Source organism: Silurus meridionalis, chromosome 2 (genome assembly GCF_014805685.1).
Source record: "Silurus meridionalis isolate SWU-2019-XX chromosome 2, ASM1480568v1, whole genome shotgun sequence".
Taxonomy (NCBI): domain Eukaryota; kingdom Metazoa; phylum Chordata; class Actinopteri; order Siluriformes; family Siluridae; genus Silurus; species Silurus meridionalis.
Window position 1 is genome coordinate 11,330,924 of NC_060885.1, and position 21,039 is coordinate 11,351,962.

Consider the following 21,039-nt stretch of genomic DNA (forward strand, 5'->3'; position numbering starts at 1 on the left):
AAAATGTTTGCCTAATTCTGAGTTTTTGCTCGCAATTGCAACTTTATTTCTCGCAATTCTGACTTTTTCTTTTTTTTTAGCCAATCGGGCAGCGTCATCCCCTCCGTAGTGACAAAGCTTTACACACAGAAAATTAAATAGGCTACAATCAATAGAATAGTTTGTAGGGATGCACCGAAATGAAAATCCTTGGCCGAAACCGAAAACCGAAAAAGAGGAAAGCAAGGCAGAAAAACCGAAAACCGAAACACCGAAAGAAATTATGCCAATTATTATTACCATTGCATTAATGTCTATGACTGTGTACTAACCTTACTAAAATCAAGGCATTTCAATTGCATAAATTAATATGAAAGTTCCAAAGAATAAATCAATTACAAATTATGAAAATATTTATTTATAGCACAATGCACAGGATAAAATAAAATAAAATTTAAACAATGTCTGTCGTGAAACTAATTGCTGAAATATCTGCAGTTATATGCTTATGAACGTGAGTTGCAACAACATTAAACAGCTCAGGTAAACACACCTCTGAAAAATGTCGTCTGCTCGGTATGGCATAACGAGGCTCAATCAGCCTACAAAACCCCACATCTTCTACGACAGAGAATGGCTGATCATTTAAGGCAATGAATACCATAATCTTTTGTGTAATGACCTTTTGCCATGACAATATCACTGGGAAACTTTCTTGCCTTTTCAAAAACCTCCGCCACAGACGGAGTGCGCATGCTCGTTGGGGTTTTGTTTTTATGTGTTGCGTTCCGCTCATATTCAGCATAGCGAAAAAGATGTTTGGATTTCAGGTGATAAATTAAACCCGACGTGGAGAAAGTCTTTGCAGGTGCACCCACTCTTGAAATTTCGGCATTACATGTTTTGTAAATCGCTATCCGTGGGTCTTTCTCAGATATACTGAAATACGTCCACACCGCAGACATGTTGCTTTAGACAAGCACGTGCAGGTCGCGGTTTCTGTTTGCGTCATCACAACAAACTGTTTCGGCCACGTTTTTTCGGTGATCAAAGTCTTTCGGCCGAAAACCCAAAATGCACTTTTGGGACATTTTCGGCCGAAAATTTTCGGTGGCCGAATATCCGGTGCATCCCTAATAGTTTGGTATAGTTCTGCATAAATGAGTTTAAAAGCCCCTTTGGGGAAAAAAAATTATAATAAAAAAAAATTTATAAAATTAGGAGTCTGCTAAATGCTTTTAAATGTGGAATACCTTTTCATTAACCCCCCCCTTTTTTTGGCATGAGACTAGTATGCTTTGTTTATACATCAACAAAGCATTTAGACAATAACACATCCCTGTTACCATGAAACTTAAAACAAGAAGGAATATGACCTTTTGAACGAGTAATTTTAGAGGCAATGCAGTGCTAAACGTTTACAGCATTCCGTTCAGCACCCCAGAATTTGACAGAAGTGATCCCCAAGCCACCATTTTTAACAGGACCACAAATCAGTTCTTTTGACTGCTCCAAGCCTTGAAAACAGCTTTCACACCTCACCAAACACATTAAACTCTCAGGCCAAGTGGCCTTGAGTCTGGAAAAATAATGCAAGACTGAAGATGACCACTGGTGAATTCAGACTGTAGGAGCAATATTAAGTACTAGCTCAAAGAGTATATAGAAGAGTATTCAATCACAGTTTAGTAGTGAAAAACCTCATATGAAACCAAATGATCTATTGAATAACAGACCCAATTTAAACCTTCAATTTATGTCTAAGATTTTAGAAAAGATTGTGTCTGCCCAGTTATGCTCCTTTTTCCAAGAAAACAATATGTTTGAAAAGTTTCAGTCAGGTTTCTTGTCCCATCATTGCACAGAAACTGTGCTAGTTAAAATCACAAATTACCTGTTTTTAAACTTCAGACCAAGGCTACATCTCTTGATTTTTTTCCCCCAGAACTTAGTGCTGCATTCAACACTACAGATCATGACATTCTCCTAAATCGTTTACAGAATTACACTGGCATTCAGGAACAAGCATTAATTTCGTTTAAGTCCTACCTGTCTGATCGTTACCATTTTGTCGATTTAAACAGAGCTCTATCAGGGCTAATGCAAGTAATTAATGGGGTGCCACAAGGCTCAGTTCTAGGAACCCTGTTTTTCACAATATACATGCTTCCCTTTGGAAATATTATTAGAAGCTATTCCAATGTTATTCCGAAAATATTAAAAGATTGGGTGACAAATCTTTCTATTATTAAATTCTGATGAGAGATATATTGCTCTTTGATGACCTCCAGACTAGAATATTGTAATGCATTAGTAGGTGGTTGTCCTGCATCATTAATAAACAAGCTACACTTTGTCTAGAATGCAGCAGCCAGAGTTCTTACAAGGTTGAAAAAATTTGACCATATTACCCCAATCTTATCATCCCTACACTGGCTACTAAGTTTCAAATCGACTACAAACTACTGCTACTTACTTACAAAGCACTAAACGGTTTAGCCCCATGTGTCTATCCAGTCTTCCAACACACTAAAATCCATCACGCTCTTTGAGATCTCAAAACTCTGGACTACTAGTAGTTCCTAGAATAGCAAAGTCCACTTAAGGTGGTAGATCATCCTCACATTTAGATCCTTAACTTTGGAATAGCCTTCCTGACAGAGTTCGGGGTTTAGACACACATATTAAAGACATCTTTTAAACAGGACCTACACAACACATTATCACAGATCATAAATAATCATCTTGTGCTCCAGTACATCTGATCAAACACAGATAAGCAACTAAAGCTTGTTAATATTATGAACAGCAGCTATGCTAATTCCTCTCCACTGCTTCTCTTCCTCTACCCATCCCACAGCATCCTGAGGTTGCGCCAGCTCCAGTTGTGTCCCAAATCATGAAGGTTATGGACCTTCAAAACAAAGATGCCAACCCAGCGCAAACATCCTGAACAATCTAGAGACGTATAGCGCCCTTTGGATTCCACTTCATGACATTCATGTCAGTTTTGACATTGGACTTCTATGAACATTTAAAGGCTCTGCCATGGAGGAGTTGGTGTTGGATCTTTGATCATCTCAGATGTTGTACTATTTCATGAGTTGCTCAGTAGCTCCTGGTTCCACAATGTCAACTGTCTGTATAAGACTGTAAAAAGGACATTACTCAAGCACACACTCCGGTGTTAGGTATTTCTCTCTCTCTGGTGTTGTGTATTGTTTTAAAATGTATAATCACACTGGGTTCACCTTTTGAGTCTGGTTCCTCTAAAGGTTTCTTCATCATACAATTTAAGGAAGGTTTTCCTTGCCTCAGTCACTCCTGGCTTGCTCATCAGGGATACACCCACATAGTTCACTTATATAAAAACATTTCTTTTCCTATAATTCTTATGTTCTGTAAAGCTGCGATATAAAAAGCACTATAGAAATAAACTTGAATAAACGCAGTCAGCAGACACATGCCGTTTCTACCTCAGATAGTCATATAGTCCTGCTTCAGGAAATCAAAGAACTGTTAAAAATAAATTTGCAATTTCTGATTTAATATCAGGTATAGGAATAAGCTTGAGTTCTATTGAATTTTCCTGGCTTGAAAATGTGTGTTAAAATATTGCGTCAAACTTAAACACACTACATGTTTTAGGACAGAACTCAACATACCATAATGATGCATCTACTTTTCCGGTTCATGTTGGTGAAGCACATCGTGAACGTTGTTGAGACAGTTGTCCACAGTGCAGAACATCCAAGTGGCATTTAACTGCCTAAAAAAAAACATGCAAACAAAATGTAATTAATGACGTGGAATAAACAGAACATATTTGCATCACAGGTGCCTGCTGATGCCTTGGCATAGCAGGCTAGGCATAGACAGATAACTGATTACACCCAGTTCATATGTAGACATCTCCACTGTCCACAATTTGGCCAAAATTGCCAAATATGTGGTTAAAATAAATCCATTATCACAAAAGAGAAAACTTTTTTTAATGTTTGAATATGCAGGCAAACTCTTCTTGGTAAAATGAGTTGCAATATTAAAAATCATGTAAAAATATTTCCCAGTTATTCTTTCACCTGGTGATTAATTTGGACAAATGTTTGTGGACACTTGACCATAAGATTATGTATGAACGTATGTATGTAGAGATTTGCTAAGGTCTGTAATCCTCATTTGCTTTTAAAATAAACTCCACTCTTCTGGGAAGATGCTCCACTATATAATGGAGTGTCCTTGTGGAGATGTGTACTCCTTCAACCACAAGGGTGTTAAAGTCAGGTACTGATCTAGGATGTGGAGGCCTGAGGTGCAGTCAGTGTTAATCTCAAAGGTGTCTAGCAGGGTTGAGTATTTTTTTACTTTTTTTTCAGCCCATGTAAATCATATCTTCATGGAGCTGGCACAGGTTTGGGTCTCCAAGTTTAAGTGAAATTTAATGCCACGACATCCTATACAACTGTGCACCTCCAACGGTGTGGTAACAGTTTGAGCTGGAACCACAAATGTATGGAAAAGTCGGGTTCCAATACTTTTGTCTTTTCTTGTAATCATATGAGGTAGACACTAGATAAATGTGACTATATTTAAGATATTTTCTATTGGAATTCTGATTGGCTCATGAACACACTCTCTCAGTACGGTCTTATTATATGAACTATTATATAATCGATTTGTTGTAACCAACATGTAATAAACCAGATTCAGAAATCCAAAATACCAAAAACATTCCTCACAGACAGCTATACCTATTTGAGAATGAGGGGGGAATCTAAATCAAGAATTCTAGTCCAAGCGTGCAGGAGGAGCCAAGACTGGCACATATCACAAACATGACGCTGAAGGTGTGTTTAGTTCTCAACTGCAGGAATTACAGCTGTTGCAACTTGCCAAAACTGTGCATTCCTTCCATCTGTGGTTTGTGCGTTTCTTTAGACATGTCTGAAACATTTGACAATTAGCAAAAACAAATCTGATGATCCACAATCTCCAGACCAGTGAAATGTTAGTGGGACAGACAAAGCACACACACTTGAATAAGCTGCTGGATAGAGTGACAAAATGGAACATCTAACAGCAATCAAGCAACTAATAACATGAAACTGCAATACATTTGTACCTGAACTGACTATTCTATTTAATTTATGAAAGTGTTGGACAAAATGTGGGATCTAAGAAACTGTTTTATTGATTTACACACACACACACACACACACACACACACACACACACACACACACACACACACACACACACACGTATATATATGTATCAACAGCTTTAGCTTGTGAAACATGATGCTTTGCAAAACACCTACAAGAATAAACATGCAATATTGAGACTATTCTGTCTATCTAAATTCCTCCCTGACTGTTTTGCTGGAAGGCTTGAGGTAGTGGCTGATGATATCTAAAGAAATTTTAAAATCTGTTGGACAACAGATTAAAACTAATGCAAAGGCAATCACTAATGATTCAAACCTTTGTGGGAAACATTGATGTTTCTTATAGAATATATATCTCTTATATCTATTTTGTTTCTTCTACATGATGCTTATCTATACTGACTAACTTGTCATCATACAGAGAATTCAGCACATACACAGATACTATACAAAAAAGTACACTTAATGTTTCTATCCATATGCGGTTCCTCCCAGATTTTTACCAGAAAGTTGGAAACACATAATTGTATGATATGTCTTTGGATGTGGTAGCATGACATTTTTCTTTCACTTGAACTAGGAGGGACAAACCTGCTTCATCATGAAATACCGCTGTGCACAAAGGTTGTTTCAGCGCTCTGACCTCAATCCTATTAAACACCCTAGTGATGAAAGTGGACACTGACTGCACCCCAGGACTCTTAACCCTGCATCAGTACCTGACTTTACAAACACCATTGTGGCAGAATGAGCACCAATTTCCACAAGCACACTCCAAACTTTAGTGAAAAGAATCTTTCCAAAAGAATGGAGGGTATAACAACACCAAATGGTGACTAAACATGGAATGGGCTGTTCATAAAGCACAAATCTAATGGTCATGTGTCCATAAACTTATGCTGACATAGTATAGATGCATAGAAAGACCTGTTAAACATCCACTTAAAAGCTCTGCCATAACACATCACTTGAACTTTCAGTTATACATTATTAAAAAAAAAAAAAAAAAAAAAAAAACCACAAAGTACACAATTAGTTCAATTATGCAAGCACTTCACAATCAGGGAGGCATCCCCTAAATAATAAAGTAAGTCTGCAGAGTTCTAACAAGAGACAAAAATCTCTCTGGACTGCCCCGGGTTCCAGCTTGTCTTTGCGTTTGGCGTATCTGGTGCCGCTCTAAATAATTTACTCTGATAGCAGAGGGTATTTAAAGCAGGATCGATACCATTAAAGGACAGCTGGGGGCTTCGTCAATACACTGCTCACACTCTGTTGCAATGCTGGACAGAAAGTGAAGGCAATAAAAAAAATTAAATTAAAATAAAAAAAAACTGCCTTCACATCCACCTTCGCTACAAAACAGTCGTAATATCAGTGCTTGGGTAATGAGGGGGTTAGGCTCAAGGCTCACGCTGTGCAGGAGGCTCCTGAGCTGAGGTGGATATTAGATGTGAGGAGGAGAGCGAATGCTTTCTTCTTGCTGCGTAGCCATCCTGTCTCCAGCACTAGTCAGAGCTGAGGGGGCCGCCTTTAAAAGGTGCAATGGGCTAAACAACACAGGCAGCCATAAGAAACTTGATCTCGACGGCCTCCCCACCTTCTCCTCCTCCAACCACCTTCCTGCTCTGTGCCACTACGCCACAGGCTCCTGAAGCAACCTGATCCTTTGAGCTGCGCAGATTGAAATACACTCCTCTACAGCTTCAGGGCAACTCAATCAATCAGGCTGCGGGAAAACGAATGATGTCCTAACAGAAGAGACGAGCTGGGAAAAAGTTGTGTTTGTATTCAAGTTTTTGCAGGTGTTCACTGCTTGTGTAATACTTTTTCTTTTAGTTTGTATTAAAACTTCTTGATAAAGAGAATACACGTTGGCACTGTAGTGTGTTTGTGTGCACTGGAAGAATTAGTAAGTGATGAGCGGCTGAGGGACATGTACCAGATTTGTGTTTTTGCACCCAGCTCAGACAGGTCTGGAAATTCTTCATGATAAACATAATGCGTCATTTATTAAACTGCAGAAGAACATATGCAAAATGTAAAATTGTTCGTACACAAGAATTCACAAGAATTGTGATATACGTACAAACAGAGACCGAAAAAAGAAATCGCATTTCCTGCCAATAACTCACAGGTTTGCATCAATTTAAGTACAAGGAGACTTGTTAATATCGTTTATTGATCGGCTTTGAATCACATGACTGTGATTTTATAGGCAGACTATGATATCAGGTGAGTTACCCGAGTTACCATGGTTCGACTTACGAATTTTCCGATGACGATACGAAAAAATTAAAAAAATATTTACATTTTTACGCAGCATTTAAATTCTTGTACGTTGTGTTGGGATGCTACCAGGATATACACATCTCCTGCCTTCTGAGATGTATTACTCTCGCCAAAGGTTGACAGAGCCCAGTTGTCCTGGTGTTAGAGTGCAAATTTTTTTTGGTGTTTTAACGCGTCTCACCTTTTATTCCAACTAATATGCAGATGAATGTGCTGCAATTTGTCCAATTATCATAAAATAACAGTATACTCCTTTATACTGATCACCATTCCTTTAGACTCCTTGGTAAGCTAGGCCATGTGTTGAAGATTATTTGAGTTACAATAAGGTCAGTGGAACGCATCTTCATCGTAAGTCTGGGATTACCTGGATAAGCAACAAGTCTTATGTATACATTTAAAAAGTATAGAGTTAAAGAAGAGAGAAGATGCAACTGCATAAAAAAAAATAAATTAAAATTGTACAAAAATATTATAAAAAAAAAAAAACAAAATTACAACTGGAAAAAAATAAACAAATAAAATGCGTGTCAGTAGCAGAAATTATACAAATGAATGACTCCTCTACCAAATCAGCCACACTTTATCAGTTTGCATTTTCGTAAGCACAAAATAATTAAACTTGGCAGTTTAGGACCATTAGCTTGCAGACATTCCAAGCATTGCGTGCTGGGGGATTTTCTCAACGAGCCTGTTCTCTCTGCTTCAAATACTGTGCAGAATGGTTACATACCTGAGTAATTCGCTTGTTATTGAGACAGTTAATGTTCTCCACCTCACACGCATGCATTCGGTGAATATGCATCGCGCCGCAGAAACGAGACACCAAACGTGTCCGCCTGCACCATGCGGTTGATGAAGGAGGTGAACGGTTACGATTTATGTGGTGTCTTGGATTTGACATGTTCCCATATGTAATTTTTTATGAGACAGTCTCAATAGAGCCGTCATTCGCTCTTAATGTTTGACACGCAACATCTCTCCTGTCCCTGCATGAACTTCCCAACAGAACAGACCTGTTTTTAGCTCTTTATACCAGGTTCACTACAAGAAATACCATTAACGGTATCATACAAGCAATCTGCATACTACACTTCTCCAAATATAAATATGTTTCATGTTGTATGTATTGCTTTTTTGTTGTTTAGAATATAAATGTTAATTCTGTTGGAATAACATGTATTTGGACTAAATTGGGATGAATTGGAACTCTGACAGCACCCTGACTTTACCAACACCATCGTCCCTGATTAAGCACAATTTCCCCCAAATCTAGGCATCTTCCCAGAAGAGTTTTTTATAACAGCAAATTAAGATTAAACGTGGAATGTGATGTTCAAAAGGCACATACAAATCATATTTTTTCCATATACAGTGGAACCCACTTATCTCGACCTCGGTTAACTCGACAACCCTATTAAGTCGACGTTTTTGAAGTGGAACCGCCAAATTCTCGCTTTGTCTTAGCATTTTTTATCGGTTATGTCGACTTTTTTATGTCGCTGAACCCTAATATCTCGAGCACAAGGGGGGAAAAATTTGCCATTTAACGTCAGTTATCTCGATCGGCACTGTGCAGCCGCAGAAGAACTCGTGAAAGTGGCGGAAAAATCAAACCTTACAGATGCTACAGGTGTTGTATTGTATACTGGTGAATCTCTGCTGTTAGTTAGTGCACATATGCCTTTTGTTGTTAAATGTTATGCGATAAACGGGGGCTGAAAGCTGCGCTTGGTAGGAGCGCAGCGCGGAATGTGGGATGAGCAGCAAAAGCATAGAATGAACAACGGCAGGATCGGGGGGAATCCGCAATGCGCTTTGGGAAGAAAAGCACAGCCGTTGAGAGAGTGCCGGTGGGAAGACACGTACCGGGATACACATGAGCGATAACAACGACCGCCGTGAACCAACATATACCAACAATAACGGACGGTGAGAGTGTGGAAGTTTAAATAGGAGCTGGTGATGATGCTAAACGAGCACCATATGTGCGCGATTGAAGCCGGAGCTTCAGAGAAAGCGGCGAAAGCACCTGACACGCTGAAGGGGGCCGAAGGGGGCGTGGCAGGTGGATTCCTGACAGTTAACAAACATGTACTGTATGTACATTTTTATAGCATGCCTTCTTCAAACAAATCGCGGCAACGCTGTTGTGTAAAAAAAACCTTCAAAAACACGTGCATGCACATTCTCATTTATTAACGCACATCATGTACATAAAGAAATTTCAAGCACGTTAATATATTGCCGCCATATTGATTTTCGTTTATCTCAATGCTTTTTGGCAACCCCCTAGGACATCGACATAACCGGGTTCCACTGTAATATACATTTACAGCATGAGGCAGAATAGTGAGTGACTTTTTAAAGCCCTTCACAGTCTTTTGAAATAAATATACCCATGCTTGTACAAATGGTAAGAAGAGCATGAAGGAATTAGTATGAGTAAGTAAGCAGCACATTTGTTTTGTAGACATTAGTTTAGTGTTTCAGGTTGTTGTTTTTTTGCTTCGTTATTTTTTTTGTTTCTTTTTTAGACTTGTATAGTTTTAAGAAAGAAGAAATAAATTGCAGAGAGGAATAAAAAACATGTATAAAACAAAATAATTAATGAATTAATCTCTGAAACACAAAGAACTTCAAATATATCACCAAATAATTACTGGCATTTATGATAAAGACTAGCTTTATCGCATCCACCATTTATTCATTTGTTTGTCCAAATCCCCAGAACGCATCCCATTAGCTCTGTCATTTTGTGCAGTTTGCGCGTCACAGCTGAGCTCACCAGCTAACAAAAAAATTACCACTTCACCTGAAAAAACACAGCTTGCTTTACTTCCTGTATTTGGGTCAGATGCATGACTGAATTTTTCCTCACTGCAATCAAACCTTACAACAGTTTGACTGGAACTGGATGTGAGATGGTATCAGAACAGTAACCAGTGTTTGTACTGGGGTGAATGGCGCCCCTACTAACACTACGAACACTAGCACTAACTAACAGCAGAGATTCACCAGTATACAACACCTGTAAAATCTGTAAGGCTTGATTTTTCCGACACTTTCGCGAGTTCTTTTGCGGCTGCACCGAGATAACCAACGTTAAATGGCAAATTTTTCCCCCCTTGTGCTCGAGATATCAGGGTTCGGCGACATAACTGACATAACCGATAAAAAATGCTTAGACAAAGCGAGAATTTGGCGGTTCCACTTCAAAAACGTCAACTTAATAGGGTTGTCGAGGTAACCGAGGGCGAGATAACCGGGTTCCACTGTGTGTATATATATATATACACACAGTGGAACCCGTTATCTCGACCTCGGTTAACTTTTTTCGACGATGTTTTTGAAGTGGAACCGCCAAATTCTCGCTTTGTCGAACCCCGATATCTCGAGCACAAGGGGGGAAAAATTTGCCATTTAACGTCGGTTATCTCAGGAAACGCATGAGCGATAACAACGACCGCCGTGAACTAACATATACCAACAATAACGGACAGTGAGAGTGTGGAAGTTTAAATAGGAGCTGGTGATGATGATAAACGAGCACCATATGTGCACGATTGAAGCCACGGGAGCTTCAGAGAAAGCGGCCGGGAAAGCACCTGACATGCTGAAGGGGGCTGAAGGGGGCGTGGCAGGTGGAGTCCTGACAGATAAACATGTACTGTATGTATTTTTATAGCATGCCTTCATCAAACAAATCGCGGCAACCCTGTTGTGTAAAAAAAAAAAAACCTTCAAAAACACGTGCATGCACATTCTCATTTATTAACGCACATCATGTACATAAAAAATTTTGGCAACCCCCTAGGACAGCGACATAACCGGGTTCCACTGTGTGTGTGTGTGTGTGTGTGTGTGTGTGTGTATATAATATAATATATATATATATATATATATATATATATATATATATATATATATATATATATATATATATATATATATCTCCAAAATGTTGTTGATCACTGATGTCAATAATAAACTGTGTTAATAAAAATGACAAGCAATTTTATGTTTTGCATTTCCTCCCCCAAACCGTACCGAAATTGTACCCGGCCGCGACTTTAAAACCGAGGTATGTACCGAACCGTGAATTTTGTGTATTGTTACACCCCTAAACACAAGTATATAAATTACATAATATATAATTACATAAATTAAAATAGTCTACTTGAAAACAATATGTGCAATTTTTTTTTCTTTTTATTGCAGAGGGAACCGTTTCTTGGAACATGTTGGGTGCGTGCTTAGCTGTAAGACAGATTTGCTGCTTTTCATAGTAAAACCTGATGCGTTTCTCATGTTCTGTGCTGTCCCTTTTTAAGTAGTCAAAAGAAAAAGAATTGCACTGTGTTTTCAGTTTGAAGTCTAACTGATAAGATTAGCCATCCGGGTACAGCATACGTCTGTGGGCAAAATTATCCACTTACTGTAAAGCTTCTGCAAAGCTGTGACAACTCAAGTAAAACAGGTTTGCAATAGTATTTTCTATCATCCATCTAGCACTTTTTGGACGAGCTCTTCAATAACAGTGTGCGATATGCATTTGGAATTAACACTTGCATAGGTCTGTGAAAGTGCTGCACGATTAATCGTATCGCAATCGCGATGTCGGTTTGTGTGAATAGATGACGGCAAACATTTCGATGTAATGAAATGAATAAGTGCGTGTGTGGACACATACTTTCTGAGAACAGTTTGCAGATTTTCCACGATGCTAACAAAACAAAAAAGACCAGATAGTTTCAGTTTAGACAGTGTATGTGTGGTCACGTGACTTTCCGGTGTGCAGCATGGAGACCGTGTAACGTGTAGCACACTTGCGGATTGGCGCGCCTTCACCTGGCATCCTCCGCTTTCCCACACATCCCCATACACACCATCAGCTCTGCCTGGGATCTCTCTCTCTCTCTCTCTCTCTCTCTCTCTCTCTGGTGTCTGTTACATCCTGTGTAAACAGGGCCATTTCTAGCTTTTTGGAACCCTGAGCAAGATTCCTATCGTCACCCCCACCATGACTCTGTGCTCCCAGCACAATGCTCCAGTCCCACACTATACAAATCATTAGCAATCTTCCATAAAAAAAAAGTTAATGATCGCAAAATTGCCTGAATTCAAGTATGTAAACAAATACTGTATCTTAAACTTCAGCAGAAAAACAGGTAAATAATATAAATGGGCAGGGGCAGGACATTCCCTGTTTGGACAAAATGCTTCAAATAACTTATTTTTGTAAAGATTTGTATGTTTTATTTATTGTTTTATTTCATTCAACTGTACCTTGGAGAAAAGAAAAAAAAAAGTACATTAATGCAAACGATTTCATTTTGTAAAAAAATTATTTATTTTGACAACCTTTTACAAATGCGCATTTCAGCATTATCACTAATCTGTGTTCAATTTCCTTGATAACCAATCAAGTGGACTCAAGAAACCATTTATTATATCGCAATCGCGTATCGCAACATTGACCACAAAAATCGCAACATGACATTTTTCTCCAAAGCGCGCAGCCCTAGTCAGTGGTGTTGACGGTCTGATGCGCTGCCTTTCTGCATTCTGACTTCAAGCCGAGTCCCGCACAACACCTCTCTCTCTCCAACATCCTCCTTTCTGAACCCAAAATATCTCCAAATAACAGAGGACGCCTTTTCTTCGGAACTGGATGCACTCATTTCTACTGCAAATTTTCCCCCACTCACTTTCGCCTGTGCACACATCATCCTCATTCACTTGAGGAGATACTCAGGCTGCCTTTCTCTGTACATGCTGCAGTATAAGACAAAACATGGTACAGACACCGCAGCCTTTGGTGATGTCATTACCGTATGTATTCATACCACAGTATAAATATGTAAAAGGATAATAAGTATAAATTGAATAACTAAACGGTGGAACATTACATTACATTTATAACATTCCAGAGCAACAGATGTTCGTTTTATTTGCACACCTGAGCAGTTAATAGTCTTACTCAAGGGACAAGCAGTGACAGCTGAGATTTAAACTCATTACATTCTGGTCAGTATTCAAACATATAAACCACGGAGCTACCACTTTCCAAATGAAGCCGTGCGATTTTCCAAAGCCGATATACGTACAGTAAATCCTTATAGTAAAAGCGATGCATCTAGCCAGTTATTTCCACATATAAAAGTGCAAAAAAAACCACACACCACTTATAAGAGTAGTGAACAATACAGTATAATAGAGTTTTAATCCTTGAATCTGATTGGTCACATTCCAAGTGTGCATATATTTTCTATACCTGCACACAAACATTTCACTGTGTGAATCAGTCAGATTATCTTTGTTCCCCATGTAAACATTCCTACCTCAAAACTGTTACAACACTAATGTTGGTGATATCTTCAGCAGACATGCCAAGCAAAGAAAAAAAAAAAAAAAAAGAATAACTGTTTTGCTTAAAACATAAAAGCTCATCAAATGAAGATAAAACCTAGAAGTCAGGTCATCTTTCTCCTATGATGAAATGGCTTTGATAACTCCATCCACTAAGACTGGGGAAAATATTTGGAATGGAATTTTTTTTTTTTTTTTTTTTAGGTCATATACTATGACCTTCACGGTCAAAAGATCTCTACGTGATGAAAGATTATGGGAAATCTTGAAGCTCTGAGTTAAACAGAAACAAAAAAAAAATAAAACAGAGGGAATATCTATTGGATGGATTCCAGAGAATTTTTGCCGGGCCATATTACAGCTACTCTGGAGACAAAAACGAGACATTATGCTGTTTTTTTCCTTTAATTGGTCACTCGTCACTGTGTAAACAGAAATAACATCTGGAAAGCCATAAATACAGTACAGAAGGGAATTCTCAACAGCATGTTAATGCACCTACTGTTAGTGGAGGGATATTTTGACTGTGATCGAATGATAGTGATTGCCCGGTCAACACTCTTGAGACTGGAACAAGAACCACATTTTAAATCCATACATTTCTTTTGGCCAGTGGTAGAAATGTGCATCGTATAAGCAAACTCAATAGTACTGAAAGCCACTGTCTGGTTCAGCAAATGTATTAACCCCCTTTTTAAACCTGTAAATTTCATGCTCATGCATCTGTATAACTTAAAGAAAAAGTCCAGCATGAACAACGCTGATATTTCCTGTGTCCAAACATTACACGTGGCCTACTCTCACCTCTCTTTTGTTCATTTTTTCCAGTGCTGAAAAAAACGTTGTTTTTCCCCCTAAATGCAGACTTGTGAGAGAAGCTGAGGAATGTACAGCTGTTTGGCACATGTATATAGCCAAGTGTCAAACTTTCGCTTTTCTGATGGACTTGGATCATGATATTAGGCCCCATCTGGCTTTTGACCCTGTACCAGCTAATGCTTTAGGCATGGAGCAGTAGGTAAAGGAGCAGATACACACACACACACACACAGCTGCCCCCAGTCTCTACAAATTAAAACCAGCTTTTAGACTGCAAGAGATAAATGCAAAACCTCAAAGCACTAACGCTAAATCCTGTGGGGGACACACATTTTTCTAACTAAGAAAGAATGTACCTTTATGCACTAATGAAAAATAAATACCACATCATTTATGCAATCAAAGTGCACCTGTGACCAACTCATTGAAAACGTTTTAAAAGCTCAAAAATTGACAAATGGCATATTTACTTTATAATCGCAGCTGAGACTGTGTGCAGGCCAGCCGGAAAATTTTAACAGTTGCAGGAGGGACAAATGAATTGCCGGGGTATCTAAACAGATTTCACATCCAGGCAATTAGTTTTGAATCCCCAATCCCCCAACCCTTAAAAATAACTTCCTGTCAGACAAGGAAGTTTTAAGGTCCCTTGAAAATCAAAATGGAAGTTTTGATGGTTTTAGGATGAATTTGTTAGAATTAACATTATCTATAAGCTAATGTTCTCCAAAAAAATGACATGATTCGCATTTAGAAGATACATAAACATCAACTATTGATCTATTATCGCTATTTTGATGGCTTTATTCTCATTATATTTTCTATTTTTTCTAGGCTTAAAACTACTGGCTATATACAAAATTATAATAATAATTAGCCACTCAAACTGCACCATGAAGACTTTCTGTTGCAGGTAAAACTCAAAACACTGAATTACACTGGCCATAACCTCCAACCTAGGCTTTTACAAAAAACATAATCTGGTATGTAGCTATGTTTAGACACAATGACCTTGTATTGGCGAAAGTATCACAATATAGCGTGTACATCGAAACTGCATCACCTGCTGCATAACACACATCAGCCTGGGCACGATCTGACTGATGATATGGTTTTGACTTTGTGTCATCAGTGCTACAAATAAAACTTTTCTTTCAGAATCAAAAAAACATGCAGCTATGTAGAAACAAGGGCTGTGACATATTGCATTGTCTATGATGTACCAGTGCAATTCCTGTCCTTGCGAAGAATCTCCCATCCCACATTTTTAATGGTACAATTGACTAGGTGCTTAGATCTGAATCATTAGTGTGTTTATACGGTTCAGAGATTTTGCAGAAGAGTTTAAACCTGTTACATTCACACCTTCAACAGTATATTTGACTGTTTGCTGATTAGACTTGTGGCCAAAAAGATTATGCCCATATTTTCATACAGTTACCATATAAAAAGCATTATATATACACTAACATCGTTTCAAGCCGATAACAGCAAATGCCTTGTAGAAAATAGAAAAATGGAATGAAACAATGCGGTCTCCTTCTGGTTAAAATACAAACAAAACAAACAAACAAACAAAAACAAACAAATGTGCATTGCATTAATGCATTTAAAAAAAGACCTGGCTTGCTGTACATTAGATTTCAGGACAACTAAAAGAGCACATTGGAGCTTCCACTTGTCTGGTGGAAAAGCCATCAAATTTATCATTTGTTTACATCTGAACTTCCAATATCCCAATGTACAAATGTATCGGGACGTTAAAGCACAACGGTTAAACCCACACTCGCAAGACTCCCAAACAGCGAATGGGTATGATGGACACAGGAAGCGTAAGCTCAACAAAGTTTTGCATGTGGTTCAGGGAGCTCTGACCTGTGAATATGTAATGTGAAGACGAGTGACTGATAAGAGACTTGTGACGATTAGAGATGTTTTGCAGCATCCCATTTAATATAACACAGCTTTATAATAATATAGCATCAAGAAAGTTGTCCAGATTGTATATTTGTATAACATTGTGATTTCCAGCTGGTATCCGGATTTAAAAATAAATTGCCTTGTGAAAATCTACCATGACTGCAAATAAGACATTGGACTTCCAATCAGAAGGTCATGGGTTCAAATCCCAGCACCATCAAGGCACCACTCCTGGACCAAAAAACTCCCATCATCTTTTATTTTTTTTCCCTGTGTAAATGAGATAATTGTAAGTTGCCCAAAATAAAGATGTCTGCAAAATGTCATTGGGGTAAATGGAAATATATCACGTGACCACAAAATGTGCAACATGAACAGTACTGTTCTACTATTCACTTAAATATGTAACCAGAATGCAACTCAGAAGAAGGAAAGATTACGATCACAACAAATTTTTTCCTCTTAATAAATGCACATTTGTATTTTCCCTCCCTGGAAATAAAAAGAGGAAGTAAATTGTTGAAAACAATAAACTATACACACCTGTATAAGCAGTGTGAGAGGAGGAAGCAGGAAAACCCAACTGGAAAACACTTTATGCAAATAATAAAAAATAATAATAATAAATGTGTGGAATTTCTTCCATTCGTGTCCAAGTTTTGTTGTTTATTACTGCTTTGTATATCCAAAACAAATAGCTAATAACTCATTTATCCAGAATCCAAACTGCGTCCGCTTCTATCTCTTTCTGCTCGGCTAACTTCTTTGCTAGCTGACAGGTTGTTTAAGCACGTTCGCTGTAACTTTCTAAAATGTTACACACAAACCAAATATTTTAAAATACACCAAAAAGCAATGTCTCTGTAGCCATACTGAGGGAAATAAACTGTAAATAGCCGACTAGCTTCACGTCGCGCTAAGTGGATGTGTTAGCGGGGAGCTAGCAACCAACGAACAATAACGTTCACAAGCAAACCCTGAGTAACTATCTATAGCTATAACTACGATAAACCTGCTCGGGGAACGGTTTTTAAACGAATAATATATAAAAACATATTTAAAGTACTTTTTTTAAGTAAGTAAAAACCACACACCCCGTAGTGGTGAGGGGGCTAAGAGAGAATTAGCTAGTTCCGGAGACAGGTAAGATGGCTCGCTGATGAGGTGAAGGTGAACAGGGAAATGAAAGCGTAACTACAAACACGAGCAAAAGACTCAAAGTGTTGAGGCAATATCTGTTATTATATTACTTACCGTTTTTTTAATCGTCGTTTTAGACTTTTAGTGAAACGGTAGTAGCGTGTGAGTGTGTGTGTGTGTGTGTGTGTGTGTGTGTGTGTAAGCCCCGAACAATCCGCGTCGCCTGGCGCTGAATAACTTCTCCAAGAGGCACCAGTCTGGAGCGAATCGATCACCCCGCAAAAGCAGACACGAGGAAAACCTTTCCAGTGACTGTATCAGTAGGTCGTTTTCTATCACTCAGTAGCTGCCCACGACTCGGAGAAAGTCTCGATCACACCCCTGCTAACATCGAACTATTCGCCCAACGCGCCTGGGCATCGGAGAGACAGAAGACAAATGAGTCTCATTTACATATAGTGAAGTTGCAGCTCAGCAGCGCCTCCCCACGGACAAACCTAGACTAGGTAGGTGGAGGTGGACTGAAAACTGGAACTTGAGTATGAACATGTGTTCAGGACGATCCTGTAGAATGTGTATTGTAGTTCATAAAATTGGCTTTGTGTTGACTGAGGCTAATGAAGGTGGATTTGTGGATGGATGGATGAAAGTGGTCACTGAGTGATTGCTATTTTCATCAGAAATGTCATTCCATTCGAGACATGTGAGCACACTGCACCGAGTCCCTTAGATATTATATACCAAGTGTATCTGATGTCTCTCTCTCTCTCTCTCTCTCTCTCTCTCAGACACACACACACACACACACACACACACACACACACACACTGCCTATCTCTCTCTCTCTCTCTCTCTCTCTCTCTCTCTTACACACACACACACACACACACACACACTCTGCCTTTCTCTCTCTCTCTCTCTCTACACACACACACACACACACACACACACACACACACACAAACACACACACACTCTGCCTCTCTCTCTCTCTCTCTCTCTCTCTCTCTCTCTCTCTCTCTCTCTCTCTCTCTCGTTAAACATTGCCCTGAGGTACCAGTGATCATGTCATATTCTCCTCACCAGACCTGCCATCCAGGTTCTCTTCAAGAATACCCAGGTGTTCCCAGGCCAGGTGAGATATATATACACTCTCTATTCAGTCCTTATTTGACTTCCCACAAAAACCTCCCCAGATGAATCCAGGATGTATCATGAACAGATGCCCAAACCACCTCAACTGACTCCTTTTGATCCAGAGGAGCAGCAACCTAACTTTGAGCTTCTGCCAAATGTCCCAGCTCGTCACTTCACAATATATTGACATAAGTGTTGTGAAACCTGAATTTCCCAGCCATGCGTGGTTCTTCCCCAAACTTTTACACTAAAGGTGCATCTGATGTTTTTGGAGCTCTGCCTTTAACCCTACAGAACACCATTGTTCTGATTTGGAATGCTGACTGCACCCCAGGAGTCCTTAACATCATTATCATCAGTAACTGACTTTACTAACACCCTCATGGGTGAAGAGCACAAATCTTTACAAGCACACTCCAAAATGTAGTGGAACATCTTCCCAGAAGAATTGAGGACATTGTAACAGCAAATGGGCACTAAATGTGGAATAGGATGTTCAAAAAGCACATGCAAATCTTATGGCCAGGTGTCCATATAGTGTGTCTTTAAAGCTGAGCTCAGACATCCTGCAAAAAAGCTCATTTTATTCGCTTGTCTTCTCAACCTCATTCTTTTGGTCACCACCCAGAGCTTGTGATCAGAGGTGCAGGTTTGGGTGTAACAGTTACACACAGTAGTGTATATCCCTATTTATTTTGATCATTGTTTACAATGTTTACACTGTGGACAGTGTTTGCTCTGCATTGCCACTTTAACTCTACTTAAGTCTACTGTTTATACAGGTCTATACAATGTTTACACTCCACTACACCACACCACACCACACTCTTACACTATACACTATCTTACACTATTTTTATATGCATATCTATTTTACATTGCTTAACTTTTATTGTTTTACATTTATATTACTTTTAAATAACAAAGTTTGTCATTTGATCATTGATTATTCATACTTGCCTATGACTCAAAATGTTTAATACAATATTAGAAAATCTAAAAAAAAACAACAAAAACATTTCTTAACATTGGATAGTATAATATAATCTAATCCTAGAGTATCTTCTACATATCTATATATCATCTGTATATACACTGTGTATAATATTTGTACAGTCATACATACAATGTACATATCTCATATAGTTAATTAATATCCTCTATTCTCTTATCTATTGTCCTTACACACATTATGCGCAAATCAATTTTTTTTATAATTTATATACTTTCTCTACAGTTTTTGTACATTTCTACACTGCCCTGAGCCTTTATATTTATTTGTTGCACTTTAACAGCTCCTGCCCATTGTTTTATTATATATACTGTATATATATATATATATATATATATATATATATATATATATATATATATATATATATATATATATATATATATACATATATACACACAATACAGACCAGAAGTTTGGACACACCTTCTCATTCAAAGAGTTTTCTTTATTTTCATGACTATGAAAATTGTAGATTCACACTGAAGGCATCAAAACTATGAATTAACACATGGAATTATATATGGAATTATATACATAACAGTAATATACATAACAAAAAAGTGTGAAACAACTGAAAAATGTCATATTGTAGGTTCTTCAAAGTAGCCACCTTTTGCTTTGATTACTGCTTTGCACACTCTTGGCATTCTCTTGATGAGCTTTAAGAGGTAGTCACCTGAAATGGTCTTCCAACAGTCTTGAAGGAGTTCCCCGAGAGATGCTTGGCACTTGTTGGCCCTTTTGCCTTCACTCTGCGGTCCAGCTCACCCCTAAACCATCTCGATTGGGTTCAGGTCCGGTGACTGTGGAGGCCAGGTCATCTGGCGCAGCACCCCATCACTTTCCTTCTTGGTCAAATAGCCCTTGATGCCTTCAGTGTGACTCTACAATTTTCATAGTCATGAAAATAAAGTTATATATATATAACTTTTTTTTTTTTTTTTTGCTGTACATATATTTACATATTAATCTGCTATTGTAAGTTTGCACAATGCTACTATTTGCACTTAAGGTAGTTGCTAACCTACATTTCGTTGCTGTGTACTTGTACTGTGCAATGACAAAAATGTATCTATCTATCCAAAGACAGTATATGCATGTTAGCAATAAACATTCAGTTGGAAGAGTCACCTCAGATCTGACTCATAGCCAACTGTGGTTATATTTTTTTAGAAAGCAAACCACAACCAAACGTCAC

General features: G+C 38.4%; 1 protein-coding gene across 2 annotated transcripts in view; it reads right to left on the reverse strand.

The window, feature by feature from the left end:
• bmpr1aa (bone morphogenetic protein receptor, type IAa) overlaps positions 1 to 18,127 on the reverse strand; it is a 38,297-nt gene extending 20,170 nt beyond the window's left edge. Inside the window, exons 1-2 of one of the 2 annotated variants that reach the window (XM_046866646.1) lie at positions 17,804 to 18,127; positions 3,645 to 3,748 (exon numbers count right to left, since the gene is read on the reverse strand). The gene's annotated coding sequence lies outside the window, so the exon portion shown is untranslated. The remainder of the gene's footprint in view (positions 1 to 3,644; positions 3,749 to 17,803) is intronic. The other variant, XM_046866654.1, reaches the window with a different exon arrangement.
• Between the last annotated feature and the right edge of the window lie 2,912 nt (positions 18,128 to 21,039).